At 38.4% G+C, this 18,747-nt stretch overlaps 1 non-coding gene across 1 annotated transcript; it reads left to right on the forward strand.

The window, feature by feature from the left end:
* The first annotated feature begins 12,641 nt into the window (after positions 1-12,641).
* Positions 12,642-12,748, forward strand: LOC135277051 (U6 spliceosomal RNA). The gene has a single exon (XR_010344662.1). It is a non-coding gene; the product is annotated as a U6 spliceosomal RNA (small nuclear RNA).
* Positions 12,749-18,747: the final 5,999 nt, after the last annotated feature.

The raw sequence follows: 18,747 nt of genomic DNA on the forward strand, positions 1-18,747 counted from the left end.
CTTGTTAGAGTTTTGCTCTTATTGCCCAGGCTGGAGTGCAATGGCACGATCTCGGTTCACTGCAACCTTTGCCTCCTGGGTTCAAGCAATTGTCCTGCCTTAGCCTCTCAAGTAGCTGGGATTACAGGCATGTGCCACCATGTCTGGCTAATTTTTGTATTTTTAGTAGAGATGGGGTTTCCACATTTTGGGCAGGCTGGTTTTGGACTCCTGACCTCAGGTGATCCACTTGCCTCAGCCTCCCAGAGTGCTGGGATTATAGGCATGAGCCTCTGCACCCAGCCTGAAACTATGTATTCTTTGATCAACAACTCCATATTTCTTCCTTACTAAAACTCTAACCTGTGGTAAACACCATTCTATTCTCTACTTCTGAGCTCAACTTTGAAAGAGTTCACATTTAAGTGGCATCATGTGATATTTGTCTATCTGTGCCTGGCTTATTTCACTTGGCATAATGTCCTTCAGATTCAGTCATGTTGTTGAAAATGACAGGATTTTGCCATTTTGAAGGCTGAATAGTATTCCATTGTGCATATATACTACATTTTCTTTATCCATTCATCTATTGATGAACACTTAGGTTGATTTCATATCTTAGCAATTGTGAATAATAATGCAATGAACATAAGAGTGCTGATATTCCTTCAATATATTAATTTCAGTTCCTTTGAATATATACTCAGAGGAGGAATTGCTGGATCATATGACAGTTCTGCTTTTAGTTTTTTGAGGAGTCTCCATACTATTCTTCATAATGACCATACTAATTTACATTCCTACCCACAGTGTGAAAGAATTTCCTTTTCTTTGCATCCTCGCCAACACTTATCTTTCACCTTTTTGATAAAAGCCATCCTAACAGGTGTGACATGATGTCTCATTATGGTTTTAATTTGCATTCCCCAATGATTAGTGGTGCTGAGCATTTTTTGTGCACCTGTTGGCCAATAGTGTATCTTCTTTTGAGAAATGTCTGATCAGGACATTTGCCCATTTTTTAACTGAGCTATTCGTTCTCTTGCTATTGAATTGTTTGAATTCCTTATGTATTTGGTATATTAATTCCTTATCAAATGTATGGTTTGCAAAAACTCTTACTCATTTTTTTTTCTTTCTCTTGTGCCTCTTACTCTTGGGTGAGAACTTAACTTCTTTTACAGCCCCTGAGTGTCAGCCCTTTTCACTATAGCAACTTGTCTCTGGCATTTTTCTCTGTTGCACTCTCTAATTGTCTTGCTGTAAGATTTACATACACAGATGCTCATTGCTGCTTTAGATATAATAATGAAAAGCTAGAATTAAGGTAAATATCCTAACAAGTTGGGATAGTCCCAAAATGGATATCGCGGTGTCATTATTGATGATGTTTTCGAAAGTTATTGCATAACTTGAGAAAATGTTAGCATTGCTATATCAAATGAGAAATTAGGATATAGTTTAGGTGTGTGGCTCTGTGGGTATATCAGGATAGACTTTGGAGTACAAAGATGAATAATTCACTGTACTGGCTTCCCAATATCTTTGGTTAATAATTTTTTTCTAAGTAGAGTTTTTGAAAAATATTGGGGGTAGTGACTCTGAGCTCACACTCTTTAAAAAAAAAACAAAACAAAAAACACCTGGAATCCAGTCTTTCTATGTGGTTGATTAAGTGCAGAATGTTATTTTTCTAGTGAGAGTCAATATACTGTTGGTTGACATCCTCATCTGAAAGCTGAGGAGCATTGGGTTATTTTTCTAGTGAGAGTCAATATAGTGTTGGTTGACATCCTCATCTGAAAGCTGAGGAGCATTGGTCTGATGCATGCTTCCATAAAAGACCCTTTCACCTTGGCTTCAATGTGTATCAAAAGTATCTATGGACAAAGTCAAGACTCTCTTTAGAAAATAGTTTTGAATTTCTTTTAACCCAGTGGTAAATGATCAAGGAAGCAGATTACAAAAATGCCTAGTAGTAAACATGATAATCTCTTGGTGATGGAATCGGGGCTTGTTGAATTTTCTTGTTGGTACCTTTATTTTCTAATTTCTCGGCAATAAGCATGCATCAGTATTATAATCAGAAAAAAAAAAACCATTAAAGCCTTCTAATTTCCTTGTATGTCTAGCTCTCATTGGCTTGTTTGGCCAAAAGTAGGTCACATTTTCATTAATAGGCATATTATTAATATCATGTCTTTGCCCCCACCTGCCAATGAAAAAAACGTAAGATCCTTAAACTGCTTTCCAGGTATTTAAAAGAGCCTTCATTTATGTTCTTCCAGGGTATTGCTTTCTACTGTTCTGACTTGTGCGTCCAGCCATAGTGCCCAGGCAGGTTCTCTTACAGAGCTGGATAACTGACCTCTTCTGGGTGACATTGCTGACCTGCACAATGGCCCTGGCCAAGGAGGACGATCATTTTGCTTCCTTTACCACTTTCCTCAGTGTGTTCTAGGACCCTTCCTCAAATTTCCTAGAAGCATAGCTGAGACTAAGCTGAAAAATTTCCTAAGCATGGAACAATGGAAGGGAAATTCATTCTAGACAGTAGCTTTTAGCTGTGACTATATGGGGTTGCCCTCAAGGCCCACAGACCCAGGGCTACCCTCAGAATCTCCTTCCCCATGCTTTGCTGCTCCCCTACCCCTACATCCTGGAATTCTCTGGGCTCCTTAGGCCTCAGAGTTCACATCTGTAGGCAAGTCAAAGAGAACAGGGGGTTTCTTCCTTCCAGACCAAGGCTCTCCTCTGGGGCCTCATTTCTGGTCCCTAAAGGAAACTTCCCAAGACGATTGAAAGAAAATATCTTTTTCTTTGGAGAGAAACCTAAGCCCTTTCCTTCACTTCCCTCAAGGGAATATGGTGAGGTCCTCCAATGCCAACAGGAAATTTACTATAAACTATCTAAAACTCAATATATGACATTAGTTCTTTCTGGGGTTTCTAGTCATCAGCTCTATATAGGGGCCAGTCCAAATATCTCCAAGATTTTTCAGTCTAGTTCTTTTTTATGGTCTCTCATTCACTGTGAGGTCAATATCAGGCTGGTGTGACTGACTTTTCTCTTATCCTCTCTAACCTGTGTCCTTTGAGTGGTCAGGGAAATACACACACACACACACGCATACACATATCTCCCCAATAACAAGCAGTAGTTTGTCCCTGTCAAACAGTACAGTAAAATAAACATTTCCCTGAAAGAAGCAAGTATAAGGAATCTGGCTAAAACTCATATCCCATGGGTTTCTGTTAGTTTACATTATCAAACAGAACACTTATTTTCTCAGTAGAAAACACCTGCACTCAGTTTACGTCACAGTCATCCCCAAGAACAATAATGGGTGGGAACTTCCTTTACATTTGTGTCACTAAAGAAGCCCACTTGAAGCAGTCATGTCAAGTCAAAAAGGAATAGTTTACCCGAAAGGTGAATTCTGTTCTCCACTTCTTTGGAGAGAAAATTGCTTTGTTTTCGAAAAGGTAGTTTTCAAGCCTCTGAGACAGAGAAAGAGAGAGGGGAAATATTTTTCTTTTTAATTGCCACTTTATACTGAGTGTTAGTTATTTGTGCATGAAGCTTGGCTTTACATTTACACGTACCATGTTTCTTCATGGCTTACTTTCTGCTACAATTAACCCAAGAAACAAATGATCAGGAGTGCAGCATCATCTAATAATAGCATCCTCTTAGTCTCTTCTCAGGTATCATTAATAACATGGATGCTTACTTTAGTGCTCTAATATGAAGGAGTGACTTTCATAGACACTCCCATTCCAGGACTAGACCAGCACTAGGATGGCCTTTGGGGCACTGAGATGGAGTTGGGACAGGGTCGGGGCTGTGTTCACATTGTCTTTGCTACCACTACTTCCAACCAAGCAGCTGGAAATGCAGCATCTGAGAGAGTCAGCGTTTCTTGGTCCTGCTCAAGTTTCCATGGGGTTTCCATGTTCCAGGAGAGGAAATGAAAAGGCGCAATGTGGAGATGTCATATGTAAGAGTGACTTTAGAAAAAGGAAGCTGGGAGTAACTTCAAATGAATTTCAACTACTGTGGAGTTGATTACAGAGTTTATGATTGCAGATATGTAGAGGTGGAACTAGAAAGAATGAACTGGTATTGCCCCAAGAATGATGTTAAGAAACTAGTAACAACACCTGGCCAGGCACGGTGGCTTGCACCTGTAATACCAGCAGCTGGGCCGAGGCGGGCCGATCACCTGAGGTCAGGAGTTTGAGTACAGCCTGACCAACATGGAGAAACCCTATTTACAAAATTAGCTGGGTATGGTGGTGCATGCCTGCAATCCTAGCTACTTGGGAGGCTGAAGCAGGAGAATCGCATGAGCCCAGGAGGTGGAGGTTGCAGTGAGCCAAGATCACACCATTGCACTCCAGCCTGGGCAACAAGAGTGAAACTCTGTCTAAAACTAAAACAAAACAGAAACAAAAACAAAACTAGCAATAACTCCTAATAATAAATGTGATTTGGCACAAGAGGATGTGACATGCTGCTCACAGTACTATCCCCATCCCCCTGCACACACCTTGTATCCCTTAATCAACTTTATTACTTATTTTAAAACATACTGTCCACCCTATTCAGAATGGTCACCTTATTATGTATAGCACATAATTGCATCCCTGCCCCACCCCTATGGCTTCCTTACAGATAATGCCTCTTCTAAGACCTGTCTAAGAGTAATACATCCCTCAAGGCCCAGCTTACACTTCCTTTTTCTATGCAAGGCTGTTCTTGAATGCCTGCACTGAATCTCATAAAGCGTGCATTTTAGCACTTAATCATACACAGTAAACACTCTTTCCTTTGCATGCCTGTGACCCTTTCCATGGGTACAAGTCATTTGTCATCTGCAGCTTTGCACTATTAGTTTCTGTTTTATGTCCATTAGTCATTCAATAAACATTCACTGAATATCTGTTTGAGTTCAGGCACTGTGCCTGGACCCGGTAATGGAAGAAGAGCAAGGCATTGTGTCTGGTGTCAACAAGATCTTGTGTTAGTAGAGGAAACAGATGCTAATAGCATCCTCTGATTTAGTGCATGCCTTAAGAGAGGTATGAAGTGATTGCTTTAGGAATCTTAGAGGAGGGAATACCAAACTACAACAGAAAAGGCTTCACGGGAACTAGGCTGGATTTTGTAGGATGGATTGAAATTTGCCAGGCAGAGGAGGAAAGTTATTTCAGGAAGAGGGATCAAGAGGTGTAGAGACAGAGTTGTTGGAGGTCATAATGCCATTGGTGACTGGTGAACTGAGTTATGAGGGTTAAGCATATGCTGCATAGATATGGTTTGGACAGTAAAAGGAGCGATCATAGCGATAGCCTGGGGTTGGCTGGCCAGGGTCCCTATCTGCTATGTGGAGTTAAGAAGTGTGTACATTTGCTTAAGAGTTCTGAAATTTGTACGAGAAGTGACAGAGACTTATTTGATAGGAACAGAGTTCTGGTACATCTACGGATTAGGGACCAGAGTGGAGAGAGACTGGAGGCAGGGAAGCCAGTTAAGAGTATGATTTGTAGCTGTGAGATGCTGAGGAAAAGGCCAAAGTCTGAAAAATAGAAAGAGAGGAGAACAGCCTTCTGTAGCTATGATAATAAGTTCAGTTAAATTGTACTTGCTAGAAGGAGAAGTCCAGTAGGTAACTAGAAATAAGAACATTATCTTAAGAGACAAGTCTCTGCCTTAGGTGGTGAAGTGGGAGCCACTGATCATTGAAGCCATGGCCATAGACGGTAGATAAAATTACTTTAGAAAGAGTAAATAGGCAGAAGAGAAGGCTGAGTGGACAGATGAGCAATACAGGAAAGGAAGGGATAATTAGTAACAAGGTCTCAGAACTGGAGACAGGGCCGGCAATAACCATATAAAAGGAGTTTTCCAAATGAGAAGGGCCATATTTGAAGACAGGTGAGAGTCTATGAACTGGGTACTAGGCCTAAGCAATGTGAGGGTAGGAACTATTCCTTTTTACATTTTTATCCTTTATTGTTCATACAACATTGCCTTATACATAATAGGTCCATAATAAATGTATGCTGATTTGTAACAGTTTACATTTTGTATGTAAAACTCTCCTGTTTTTCCTTCTTATGCTTCATCTGTTTCTTCCCAGTGCTAATGCTTACTAGGTTTATTCTATAACGTTTACTTCTTAAACAATTATTGTTAAATAGTTTCATGTTTTGGATTTCTTGGCTCTTGGGGGATGGGCCGCTAGACACTTGCTCTTTAAAATGTGGCCCACAGAGTAGCAGCATGAGCATCCCATGGGGCTGCCTTGGCGTGCAGAATGGTGGGCCCTACCCTAGGCCTGTGGAGCCAGAGTCTGTTATGACAAGATTCCCATGTGATCTTCGTGCATCTTGCAGTTTGGAAAGCACTGTTCTGTAGATATCTTTTGAAACTCTTTTCTTTTTGGAACTCTTTATTTTCATAGTGTTTACTTCATCGGCACATCATTGTGGCTCCTGCAAAATCATTTTGGTACTTCCAGGGACTATTGCTCCTCGACAAAGTTTGATATATCACATTTTGTAAAATAGCAAGTGTGGCTGAATTCATTCTACTGAGATTCTTCTTGTCTATATGAAAAAAATCTATAATATATTCATTTTATAATTACACAAAGAAAACCAATGCTGATATTTAAAAAAAATTATGTTGCAAAGGACCGCAAGAATTTGTGTTTGTATAACTTAGAAATTGTCAGTTGTGTGTCTGCGTTATTGCTGTTTTCTCTCCCACTGACATGTAATTTGCAAAACCACAAGTTCTACCTTTATGATGTAAAGAGTGTATCAAAAGTAGGAGAGAAAGGAAAAGTTCTCCTGAAGAGTTCAGTTTCAAATAGAAGAGGATGGAAAAATATTGGGGGAGACAAATCTAAGAATGCATGCACCTTCTGTTCCCATTGCTTTTTATATAAGAGCATTTGGCTTTGTTTCCAGTGGACACTTAGACTGCCAGGTTTTTGCTTATTTAATTGACTTATTGTTTTGATTCAAGCTTTTAAAATATTTGCAACCTAAGAAGAGCTTATGTAATTCTGGGTACTGATAGATGAGTGTAAAGACCTTTTGAAAACAGTTTGTTAGAAATGATAGATTAAGTGTCTCATCCTCATTTTATTCTTTCTTTTGGGACTTTGTTTTACATTACCACTATATGAAAAATAACTCCTGCACTTACTTTTAAGAAGTTGGAGAAAATCGTATTTTTTTCAAAATCATTGCATAGGATTCTAGGAACCAACAGAAATCCAGTTGTAGATGTATCTTGCCAGTGCCCAACATGGCTGGCCTTTTTACTTTATTGGTATCATTTGCTTTCAAAAAGGAGCAGAATTTCTTCTTATTGGATTAAAATTTGTCTTGAAAGTAAAAGCAAATTATGCTGAGCATAGAATTTCAAACCTGAGTGAAAAACATCTGAATGCTGGGTGTTCATCTTTCTAACAAGCTTACCAGATGGATGGGAAGTGGTGTTTGCTGTGTATTTCCTCAACATATCAATATGTGAGGATGTGGTACAAAATATGGTTTTCCTGCAAATGAGCAAAACCGTGCCAGAGGAGTATAAGCAATGTATTTGTGTTCTGAAAGAACTTTAGAAATTAGAAGGCCACTATTGACTTAAAACCTGCCCAGGGCTTTTTACTCGTCAAAATCTTAGAACTGATGTGATAGGGGTTGAAAAGATGCAATTGTTTCTGCTATTCATCTAACTATTTTGAGAGCACTTAAAGGGTTCTTTCAGTCAAGAAACACAAGGACAACTGAAAAGCTATCTGCATTCATGGCCTTTGAATTATATATATAAAAAAGAAACTGTAAATTTAGGCAACTAAAAGAAGCCGTGCGTGTCAAGAGATTTTTCCAGCATTTTAGTGTGTATGTTATGACCAATGACCTTTCTTTGGCTGTCAATCAGTTAAGAATTAGGCCACAGTCATGGTTTAATGGTCAACTGGCATTATTTGAGAACAATTATGGAATTAGTCATAGCAGCGATGCAATGATTTCTGATCATGGGATGTATTAGGAAGGGGGAAATGGCCAATCGGCTTGTAAGATCCTAGGAACTGTCTATTTCTTTTTCAGGATAGGTAAAACTGTCTTGGCTTTTGTTTTAAATTCTTAGTGCTAGTACAAAATCTTTATTCTTTCTTTGTTAATTATTGTTTCTCAGTGGCTCTTGTTCTTATGGTATTGATCATGGGTTGCCTACATTTCCCAGAAAAATAATAAAATGTTCTGCAAGCCAAGTGAAAGTTATCTTATCATCCCAAGGAGAATAATGAAGTGGCTCAAATGTTGAAAGATTCATGTTCTTATAGGTCAAAATTAGACATTTATAGTCACCATATTGCTACTAGTGACCTATAAAAGTTTAATCCATGCCTAGGGCTGAGAAAACCAGATAACCTGGATGCACATTGTAGTCTTGGTCATAAGTTTCCATCATCTTGCTGCCTCTGGGATGGAAGAGGAAATATTCTAAGCCACTTACACTGGGAGAATTGAATCAGTTCCTGAGTTGAGGGTGACTCCTTCGAACTAAGAGGTGGCATGTGTGAAACTTTGCCCATGAGCTAGTGCTGGACTTAAGCTGATTTGCTGGGAAATTTGACACTACAGCTGAATAGGGGGCCCCTTGGTTGCAGTCCCAGTGAGATCCCATTTTTCTAAACTGCAAATAGAACATTCCTCAAATATATTAAAGAATTAGAATATTCTTTGATTTCTCAAAGAGAGTTCATAGGATCATGTTATGCTATTGGAGTAGATAAGGCAAAGGCATCTGGTCTTTGCAAGGGTGTATTTAAAAATTTTTTTTTATCTTTTTTTTTTTTTTGAGATGGAGTTTTGCTCTTGTTGCCCAGGCTGGAGTGCAATGGTGTGATCTTGGCGTTACTGCAACCTGCAACCTCTGCCTCCCAGATTCAAATGATTCTCCTGCCTTAGCCCTCCAAGTAGCTGGGATTACAGGCATGCACCCCCACACCCAGCCAATTTTATATTTTTAGTAGGGAAGGGGTTTCACCATGTTGATCAGGCTGGTCTTGAACTCCTGACCTCAAGTGATGCACCTGCCTCAGCTTCCCAAAGTGCTGGGATTACAGGTGTGAGCCACTGCACCCTGTCTGCAAGGGTTTAAATATCTCAAAAAAACTTGTTTTGTGGCTTCTGCTCTCTTCAATCTGTTAAATTATTATATATAAAACCATTGTTTTACAAAGGAATTTTATGAAGTAAACGCGAGGCCATGTACTGTCACAGGTAGAAGATTGAATTACATTTTAGAAGACCTGGGTTCTAGGCCCCGTTCTTTTCTTTGGTGGTTGTTCAGCTTGATAAGGTCACTTGACTACTCTGACACTCATTTTTTGTTTGTATAATGGGGGTTCAATTAGTGGCTGTTATCTATGACCTTACCCCTTGTTGTTTAAATAATGTAGCTTCTCTAACTTTGCTCTTGGGAAGTACAAAAAGGCTAACTGTTGAGACCAGTTCCTTTTTTCCAGGCAAAAGAATAAGAAGGACATTTTCAGTGCACTCTAAAATGTTTGGCTTAGAAAGCTGTATAATAAAACCCAGGGCAGGGAGAGGGTAACTGTATCTTAAATGTGATAAGAATACAGTCATTATTTCACAAGAAATTGGGTCACAGTCATACAAATGGAAGAAGAAAAATTGTTATGTGGACCAGACAGGTGGTCTTTGGAAAGAAATGAATCCATGTGCTGGCAAGGTGTGTTATTAGCTAGCTTAGAATAAAACCAGCCATGACTAATGTAAAACCACCATGGTTTTCCCTGGATCAGAGCTCAAACATACTCCTGGTGGAACTACTTTTTAATGAAGCCAGCAGAATGGAGACAAAAGCTACGGACGTTTAGCAAATATGTGAAGCTGTGCAATTTACAAGATGAAAAAACAAACCAGGAGACTGGAATATGTACAGCTATCCAAGCTGGGGAAATAGCAAAGCCAGTCAATTCCTTTGGAATTTCTTCTTTCTGGAGAGTAGTAGAGGCATACCTTATATGGCAGAAAGGAGGAGGCTTAGGACTTGTATTATACTAATTCTGCCCAAAACATCTAACTCCTTCAGTCCATGGGTCCCTGATGTATCCCTCTCAGTGGGGACCCCATTGTGAAGTGTAAAATACAAATGATATATGATTGGGCCATATGATAACAGCAGAAAGTAACCAAGAGTTTCATGCTCTTTCATGACCTTAAAAAATAAACCATTGAACCTCTTCTTAAAAATATTAACAAGAAATTAATGCAATGGAGGTCCTCACCTTATTTCTGATCCTCAGGGAAAAGTTGTGTAATGGTTTGATATTTTTTGTTTTGCTTCTGACCCGGAACCACATTCAGGCAAATTAATCCTCGTTTCTATATCATATCCTTAAAAGGAAAAGAGCAGGGAATGGAGTCAGGGTCAAGCTTGGGAAATGAGCACTGGGGATGGGGTGGAGGATCTACTGAAGTTTGAATTATGTTCCTTTTACTCTGCGTGTCACCATGTCCCTTAAGTCAAAAGGGACAGCTTTGCTGTTATTATTATCCTGATCTACTGTCCTTGTTTCTGATTTCTGCTGGGAGACACAACTTGATTGGGTGCCTCATTTGTATTTCCTTTTCCAGCTTTCTGGTCTACTTAACTCTTGGTTCTGGAGGTATTCTTCATTTAATCAATTCTTGTTGTATTCTTATAACTCACAATGATTGCCCCAGACCGTCTCTCAGGAAAGAGGGATTTAGACGTTGTCTGTGTTGTTGCATGGTCGCATCTCACCTGTCTTAGGTGAGCTGGTACGTGAAGATGTTGCTTTGGAGCTAGATGGGTGAGTGTCCTCGCAGACATGACAGCAGTGGCAGGTAGTGCTGTTTCAGCAATCAAAAGACCTCTTCAGCAATGGCTGCTTCAGAACGACACAACTGATCAACCGGCTGGAATGACCACCACCACAAAACAATACTAAAAATACAAAAATTAGCTGGGCATGGTGGCGCGCGCCTGTAGTCCCAGCTACTCGGGAGGCTGAGGCAGGAGAATTGCTTGAACCCAGGAGGTGGAGGTTGCGGTGAGCCGAGATCACGCCATTGCACTCCAGCCTGGGCAACAAGAGCAAAACTCCATCTCAAAAAAAAAAAAACAAAAAAAGAAAATAACCCTAAATTCAAAACTCACTGATATCCCTGCATTTTTAGAGTTCATGAAGATTAAATTGGGTTAGCACATAGTAGGACATTCAAAAATATGAGTCTCCTTCCTTTTATCTAAAAGAGAAACGCTTTACAAATGCTTTTGAACTTTGAAATTGTGGGTGTCACAAATAGAAGTCAAGTCCAGACAGCAAGACTTTCAGTGGCATTTACCTGGCTCAGGGTAGAAAAGGTTTCCTCCGTTGTTGTCAGAGGAGGAATCCTGATGGTGGATGCTGTGAAATCCTAATGTAGTTATTTTAACAATGTTCTTCACATATGGCTTGTGATACTCTTATTAAATATCTGTCGAGTATACAGTTACTGTCAGCACTGTTAATATGAATTCATTAAATATTAACCTTTAATCCAATTTTATAGCTGAGTGGCACTGTTAGATACTTACTTATTTCTTCAAGGGTGGTAATTTCTATCAGCCCTTAGACAAGTATTAGTGGATGGAGCACAGGTCCAGGATTCCTGGCTCTGCCACATGTTCGAAGACCTAGTCAGAAGGCTCTCTGGATGCCGATTTTTCCATCTAACAGCACTACATGCTCTATGTAACTTGGAGTTTGGTGAGGATCAAGAGAGGTTGTAGAAATTAGAGTGCTGAGAAGGCAAAAAGTCTAATGGGGGAAAAATCTGACAACTTTGTAATGACCTTTCTTTCAATATAGTTCCCATGCTTTGAGTCAGTTTGGTCTTTCAAACTAACCTCTTTATTTAAAGTACAGATATACCTCAGAAATGTGGCAAGTTTGATTTCAGACCACTGCAATAAAGCAAATATCGCAATAAAGCAAATCATACAAATTTATTTCTTTCCCAGTGCATATAAAAGTTATGTTTATACTATACAATAGTCTATTACGTGTACAATGCCATTTTGTCTAAAAATCAACATACATACATTGATTAAAAAGTACTTTATAGTTTAAAAAAGGCCAATGATCCCCTGAGCCTTTAGTGAGTCATGATCTCTTCCTGGTGGAGGGTCTTGCTTCAATGTTACTGGCTGCTGACTGATCAGGGCAGTGGTTGCTGAAGGTTGGGGTGGCTGTGGCAACTTTTCTTTTCATTTCTTTTCTCTCTCTCTCAACAGGCTCTTGCTCTGTAGCCCAGGCTAGAGTGCGGTGGTGCGATCTTGGCTCACTGCAACCTCCACCTCCCAGGTTCAAGTGATTCTCCTGCCTCAGCCTCCCGAGTAGCTGGGAGGCACACACCACCATGCCCAGCTAAGTTTTGTATTTTTGGTAGAGACAGGGTTTCACCATGTTGGCCAGGCTGGTCTTGAACTCCTGACCTCAAGTGATCTGCCCACCTCAGCCTCCGAAAGTGCTGGGATTATAGGTGTGAGCCACCACGCCCAGCCTTGCTGTAGCAATTTCTTAAAATAAGACAACACAGTGCTTGCTTTGGTAGCACATATACTAAAATTGGAACAATACAGGGAAGATTAGCATGGTCCCTGCACAAGAATGTCATGCAAATTCATGAAGCATTCCACAGTTTTTTTAAAAAAGACAACAATAAAGTTTGCTGTATTGATTGACTCTAATACATTCCTTTTGTGATTTCACAGAAAGGAATGTAGCATACAGTACTGTTTCATAGCATTTTACCCACAGTAGACCTTTTTGCAGAATTGGAGTTAATCCTCTCAAAGCCTGCTGCTGCTTTATCGACTAAGTCTGGGGAGTGTTCTAAATCCTTTGTTGTCATTTCAGCAATGTTCACAACATCTCCAGGAGTAGATCTATCCCAAGAAACCATAAGAGACATATGCTCATCTATAAGAGACAAAACCTCATCAGTTAATGTTTTATCATAACATTGCAGCAATCCAGTCACATCTTTAGGCTCCACTTCTCTTGCTCATTGTACCACATCTGCAGTTACTTTGTTGAAGCCTTGAACCCCTCAAAGTCATCTATGAAGGTTGGAATTAACTTCTTCCAAACTCCTGTTAATGTTGATATTTGACCCCCTCCCATGAATCACAAATGTCCTTAATGGCATCTAGAATGGTGAATCCTTTCCAGGAGGTTTACCATTTATTTTGCCCAGATCCACCAGAGGAATCACTATCTTGGGCAGCTAGAGCCTTATGAAATGTATTTCTTAATTAATAAAACTTGAATGTCAAAATTATTCCTTGATCCCTGAGCTGCAGAATAGTAGTTGTGTCAGCAGGCATGAAAACAACATTAATCTCCTTGTACATCTCCATGACAGCTCTTGAGTTCCTACTTACATTTTCAATAATTGGTAATATTTTGAAATGTATCTTTTTTTCCCTCAGCAGTAGGTCTGAACAGTCTGAACAGTGAGCTTAAAATAATCAATAAACCATGCTCTAAACAGATGTGTTGTCATGCAGGCTTTTTTTGTTCCATTTGTAGAGTACGGGCTGAGTAGATTTAGCATAATTCGTGAGAGCCCTAAATGCAGCTGATGACTTTAAGTTGAAGCCAATGATCTTTTGGAATTGTAAAAGATCATTGGCTTCAGCGTAAAGTCACCAGCTGCATTTGACTCAAATATGACAGACCACCTGTCCTTTAAAGCTTTGAAGCCAGACATTGACTTATCCTCTCTAACTATGAAAGCCTTACATGGCACCTTCTTCTAATTTAAAACTGTTTCATCTACATTGGAAATCTGTTGTAGCCATGCTCATCAATGATCTTAGCTAAATCTTCTGAATAACTTGCTGCAGCTTCTCCATCAGTACTTTTCAGCTTCACTCCTTACTTTTATGTTATGGAGATGGCTTTTTTCCTTCAAACTCATGAACCAGCCTCTGCTAGCTTCAGACTTTTCTTCTGCAGCTTCCTCTCTTAGCCTTCATAGAATTCAACAGAGTTAGGGCTTTGCTCTAAAATAGGCTTTGGCTTAAGAGAATGTTGTGGCTGGTTTGATCTTCTATCTAGACCACTTAGACTTTCTCCATATCAGCAGCAAAACTGTGTTGCCTTCTTATCATTCATGTGTTCACTGGAGCAGCACTTTTAATTTCCTTCGAGAACTTTTCCTTTGCATTCCAATTTGGCTAACTGATACAAGAAACCTAGCTTTTGGCGTGTCTCAGCTTTTGATATGCCCTCCTCAAAAATAAAAAATCATTTCTAGTTTTTGATGAAAAGTGAGAGACGTGACTCTTTTTCACGTGAACACTTGGAGGTAATTGTAGTGTTATTAATTGACCTAATTTTAATATTATTTTGTCTCTGGTAATAGGGAGGCCTTAGGAGAGGGAGAGAGATGAAAGAAAATCATCAGTCCCATGGAGAAGTCAGAACACACACATCGATTGATTAAGTTTGCCTTCTTATGTTGGCTCAGTTTGTGGTGCTCCAAAACAATTGCAATAGTAACATCCAGGATCACTGATCACAGATAGCCATAACAGATATAATAATAATAAATAAGTTTGAAATATTGTAAGAATTATCAGAATGTGACACAGGCACATGCAGTGAGCACATGCTGTGGGAAAAGTGGCACCGATAGACTTGCTCGGGCAGGGTTGCCACAAATCAATTTGCAAAAAATGTAGTATCTGTGAAGTACAGGAAAGAGAAACACAATAAAACAAGGTTTGTCTGTATAAATTAATTTCTTTATTCTTTTTGTTATTATAAAAACCTATGTAATTTCTGGCCAGTTATTCTGAGCACCCTGAGGTGTAAATCATATATTTTCTCTAAAGCAGGTTAACGAAACATTCAATCACAAATCACCTTTTTAAAAGTGAATTCATTGTGCTAAAATTGACTGTTTATAATTTTGTAATATTACAAATCATTTGCTAAACATTATTACTAGGTTTGTAGACTTTTTTTGGCTTGTGGGAACTAATAAGCATTAAGCTACGGCTGGTGGTTTTCGGTGTCTCTCTCTCTTTCTGTCTTTCTTTCTTCATATATGTACATATGTGCCCATATATTGCAAATATCTTCCTTAAAAGAAATTGTAAAATGAAATCTGCATATGTGAAGTAGCTAAAATATTGCTGACACTTTTGAGCCGCACTCTCCCTTTGCCTCTTACCATTACCTAATGACTCCTCAGGGGCTGCCACAGAACTCTTGGGGTCTGAATTATGTAGTTGAAAGCCATTGGGCCAGCAGACAAAAGATGAAGAAAAGCATTTGGATAACTCCTTGATACAGTATCCTCTGTCCTCCTCTCATGTGTATTAGTAGGTAGTAAGCAACTGGGGTAGTAGTCAACAGGTTGAAAGATAATTTATCTTTGCTTATCTGCTTGCGAATCATTCATATATTGTTTATGAAACAAAGAGATTTTGACTCTCTCTTCCCCATCCCATTTGTCTAGACATGTAGAGGACTGTGTTCTGCGATCATACTTAGTAAGACTGAATTACATTATTGTATGGAGAAAAGCAGAATATGCTTGTTTGCAGAGTTCTGTGCTTTATTGTCCTGCAGAATAAAAAGGAAAGATGGGAGACTAATATGGGCTCCCCAGTATTTTATTTTGCCAAAGAAAGAATATTTCAAAGAGCAATCACTAAAGGATACTTCAAAAACTTTGATACTTCATAAAAGAAAGGACACAAAACAGCAAAATTTTGGAATATTATAATCTCAGAGTTGTTCAAGAGTCAACATTGGTGGCTACTTGAACAGAAGGAAGAATACTTTCTTTTTGGAATAGGATTTGGGATTCAACCCCGGCTCTGCTGTCATTACCTATATAACACTGGCTGAGATAATTAATCTTTCAGAGCCTCATCTGCAAGATGAAAACATGTATCTCATATGGTTGTTAGAATGCCACCAATGAATAAATGCCACATTTCCATGGAATTTGGTACACAGTAGGTGCTCAATAAATATCCATTCTCTCCCTCTTGCACCAGATTCTTCCTTTCTCTTCTTACTTATGTCAGAGGATTGTTTTGATGTTCAAGTAAGAAAATAGTGAGAAAACGCTTGGTGAACTTCAAAGCAGTATTTAAATTTGAGGTTCATGGGACATATAGTGCTTTGCATTAAGCATATGCATTTTCCTTTTTAGAAGATATGTGGATAACTGGCACAATCACATTCAGGGAGCAAAATGTAATGACTTTGTCTTATTCCTTGAGGGCTCACATGGTCTTTTGGGTGAAAATACACATAAAATACAGATAGCATTTTAGTAAGTACTGTCCATATAGTGCACATATCTTTTGCATGTTTTTTAAACAAAGAACATTTACCAGTCAACTCACAGATTTTCCTGCATGACAAACTAAGGTGTAGTTATAAAGTCCATTGGAGCTGTAAAGTGTTTGGAGTTATATTGCAGTAGGTGCTATTGCATTCAATCTCACCGAGCTGTTAAGGTGTTTTATAATGGGATGTAAATATTTATGGCCTGTTTGAGAATAACCAAAGAAAAGTGCTTTTCATTATTTTACTTCATATCCTGTTAGCCAGGTATATCTTTTAGTCTTTCAACAGTTTCATGGCTTGGAAAGTGATGTCAACTTTGGGGCAATATATGATTGAGAAAAGAATTAGTCTACTTTTGTCACTGTGTCAAATTGCCTGGTAGCTGCTTCACTGAAGGAGTGCCTTGGGAGCACATACTACATTTTCTGCGTATTCTTTTGGTACCAAGTAGAGCCTTAAGAATGCTTCTATAGATGTATAATGAATAATAATTGTCCACAGCTAACAAAACTCTCTAACGCTCTGCAGGGAAACCTGTGAGTTTCACTTCTTAACCTGGTTTGATACCTCCTGGAGAGTTTTAAGTTAAGAAAAAGTATTTCTGCTTTAAATTCCTTTCCTTCAAAGAAAACTTGAAACACAATTGCATACATTTCTTCAAGAATAAAATTCTGTTTTTAGGACTCAATCTTGGTTCTGACATTTTTGTATGTGTGGCTCTAAGGCTATTGCAGCCATCAGAGGTAGTTCATGCAAATGAATTTAAGCTATTGCTCGTCACTAAAGCAAATAGGAAAGTCTGGAAGACACACATTTTATTAAGGAAATAAGAAAAGCTGATACTATTTTCATTATCACATACTGTGCTTTACAACATCTAGTTATAGAAAACAGGAAAGGTTAAAGATTCAAAAATAATGACTTAAAACCACTTTGTTCTCAGATCTGTCACTGCAGTTTTTGTCAGATAAGTTTAAATACTGGTAATTGGTTTATGTCAAAGGACAGAGGACAGTCATTTCAAAGCTTTCCTGTTCACAAACTATTAAATTGCTAGAAATAACAATCACAACAAAGTGACACATAATTTAGAAAGAATGTAATGTGTGCTTTTAATCAGAACAACAATAACACACACAAAAAAACTAATAAGTATGGAAATGGCTGAAAGCATTGAATTCAGTAATAGATACAAATAAAAAGCAACTGCTTGACAAAGACAGCTGTGAATGCTCTATGTGCCCCTCACATCCCCCCATCTCATAAAAAAGATGTTCACATTTGGAAATATGGTTACAAATGTAAATCGCTGATTTCTTGCAAGACCATGACGGCCCTGTAGTACATATCAAATGGGTCCATTTTGGATCTGTAAAAGGATTCTTTCAGATGTGAAGACTTGGGAGCAACTGTGAAACTGTCTTTATTCAGATCCTTTGAAATATAAAGCGGCGATTTTAGACCACCATGGATTGTAAGGCATGCCAACTGATGTTTATAACAACTTAGCCTTCCGTTTTCTTCATATCTGATTTTATTCAATGTCTGTCAAGGAGTATATTTAACTTTGATGTTTCCAACAGGAATTCATTGTCTTTAACTTTTATTCCATGTTTTAATAGGCAGGTAATGAAAAGAATGATTTGCATGTTGAATTTATACCTCAGGCTGGCTCTACAAAGAAGAGAGGTCTGAAGTTATTGTTGTGGTGGGATTTACCTTCTTAATAATAAACTCTATTGGAAAGGTGGAGATGTCATTAAAAATTAGGTTGGAAAGAAATTTTCAACATGACTTTGACAGATGAAAGTGTTGATTATTATTTATAAAAGAGAGTCTATTTAAAATGCACCCTTTCTCAATTTAAAGAAGTTAAAAGCTTAAAAACAGAACTACTTTTTCATAATTTAGACATTAGGGTCTATGTAGAGAAATCACTTCCTTTCCAACCAAGCAGACAAAATCTGGCAAACCCCAAAGAAAATTTTAAGGAAAATTAAGAGACAGTAAAGCTGATTAAAAACAGGTAACACTTTAATTGGCTTAGAAATAGCCAACTACAAAAATTAAGTCAATAAAGTTTCATTGCAAAAACTTACTGTTTTGACTTTACTGTCGATGGTTTTTTAGAGTTGAATTACTTAATTTGAACTTAATTAATTCAATAAAAGTGGGATTAAAAAATAAATTTGTTGTTTTTTTCAAACCATGAATCAAACTCTGAAATTAGGTGAGTCTCACCTACCAATGTGGAAATATGACAGTTTCATTACATGAACTCTCATCCTCTCTTTAAATACATTTACTGCAAAGTTCCTAGCAGTGT

This window comes from Aotus nancymaae, unplaced genomic scaffold, assembly GCF_030222135.1.
Source record: "Aotus nancymaae isolate 86718 unplaced genomic scaffold, 86718_ANA_hifiasm-v0.15.2.pri h1tg000029l, whole genome shotgun sequence".
Lineage (NCBI taxonomy): Eukaryota > Metazoa > Chordata > Mammalia > Primates > Aotidae > Aotus > Aotus nancymaae.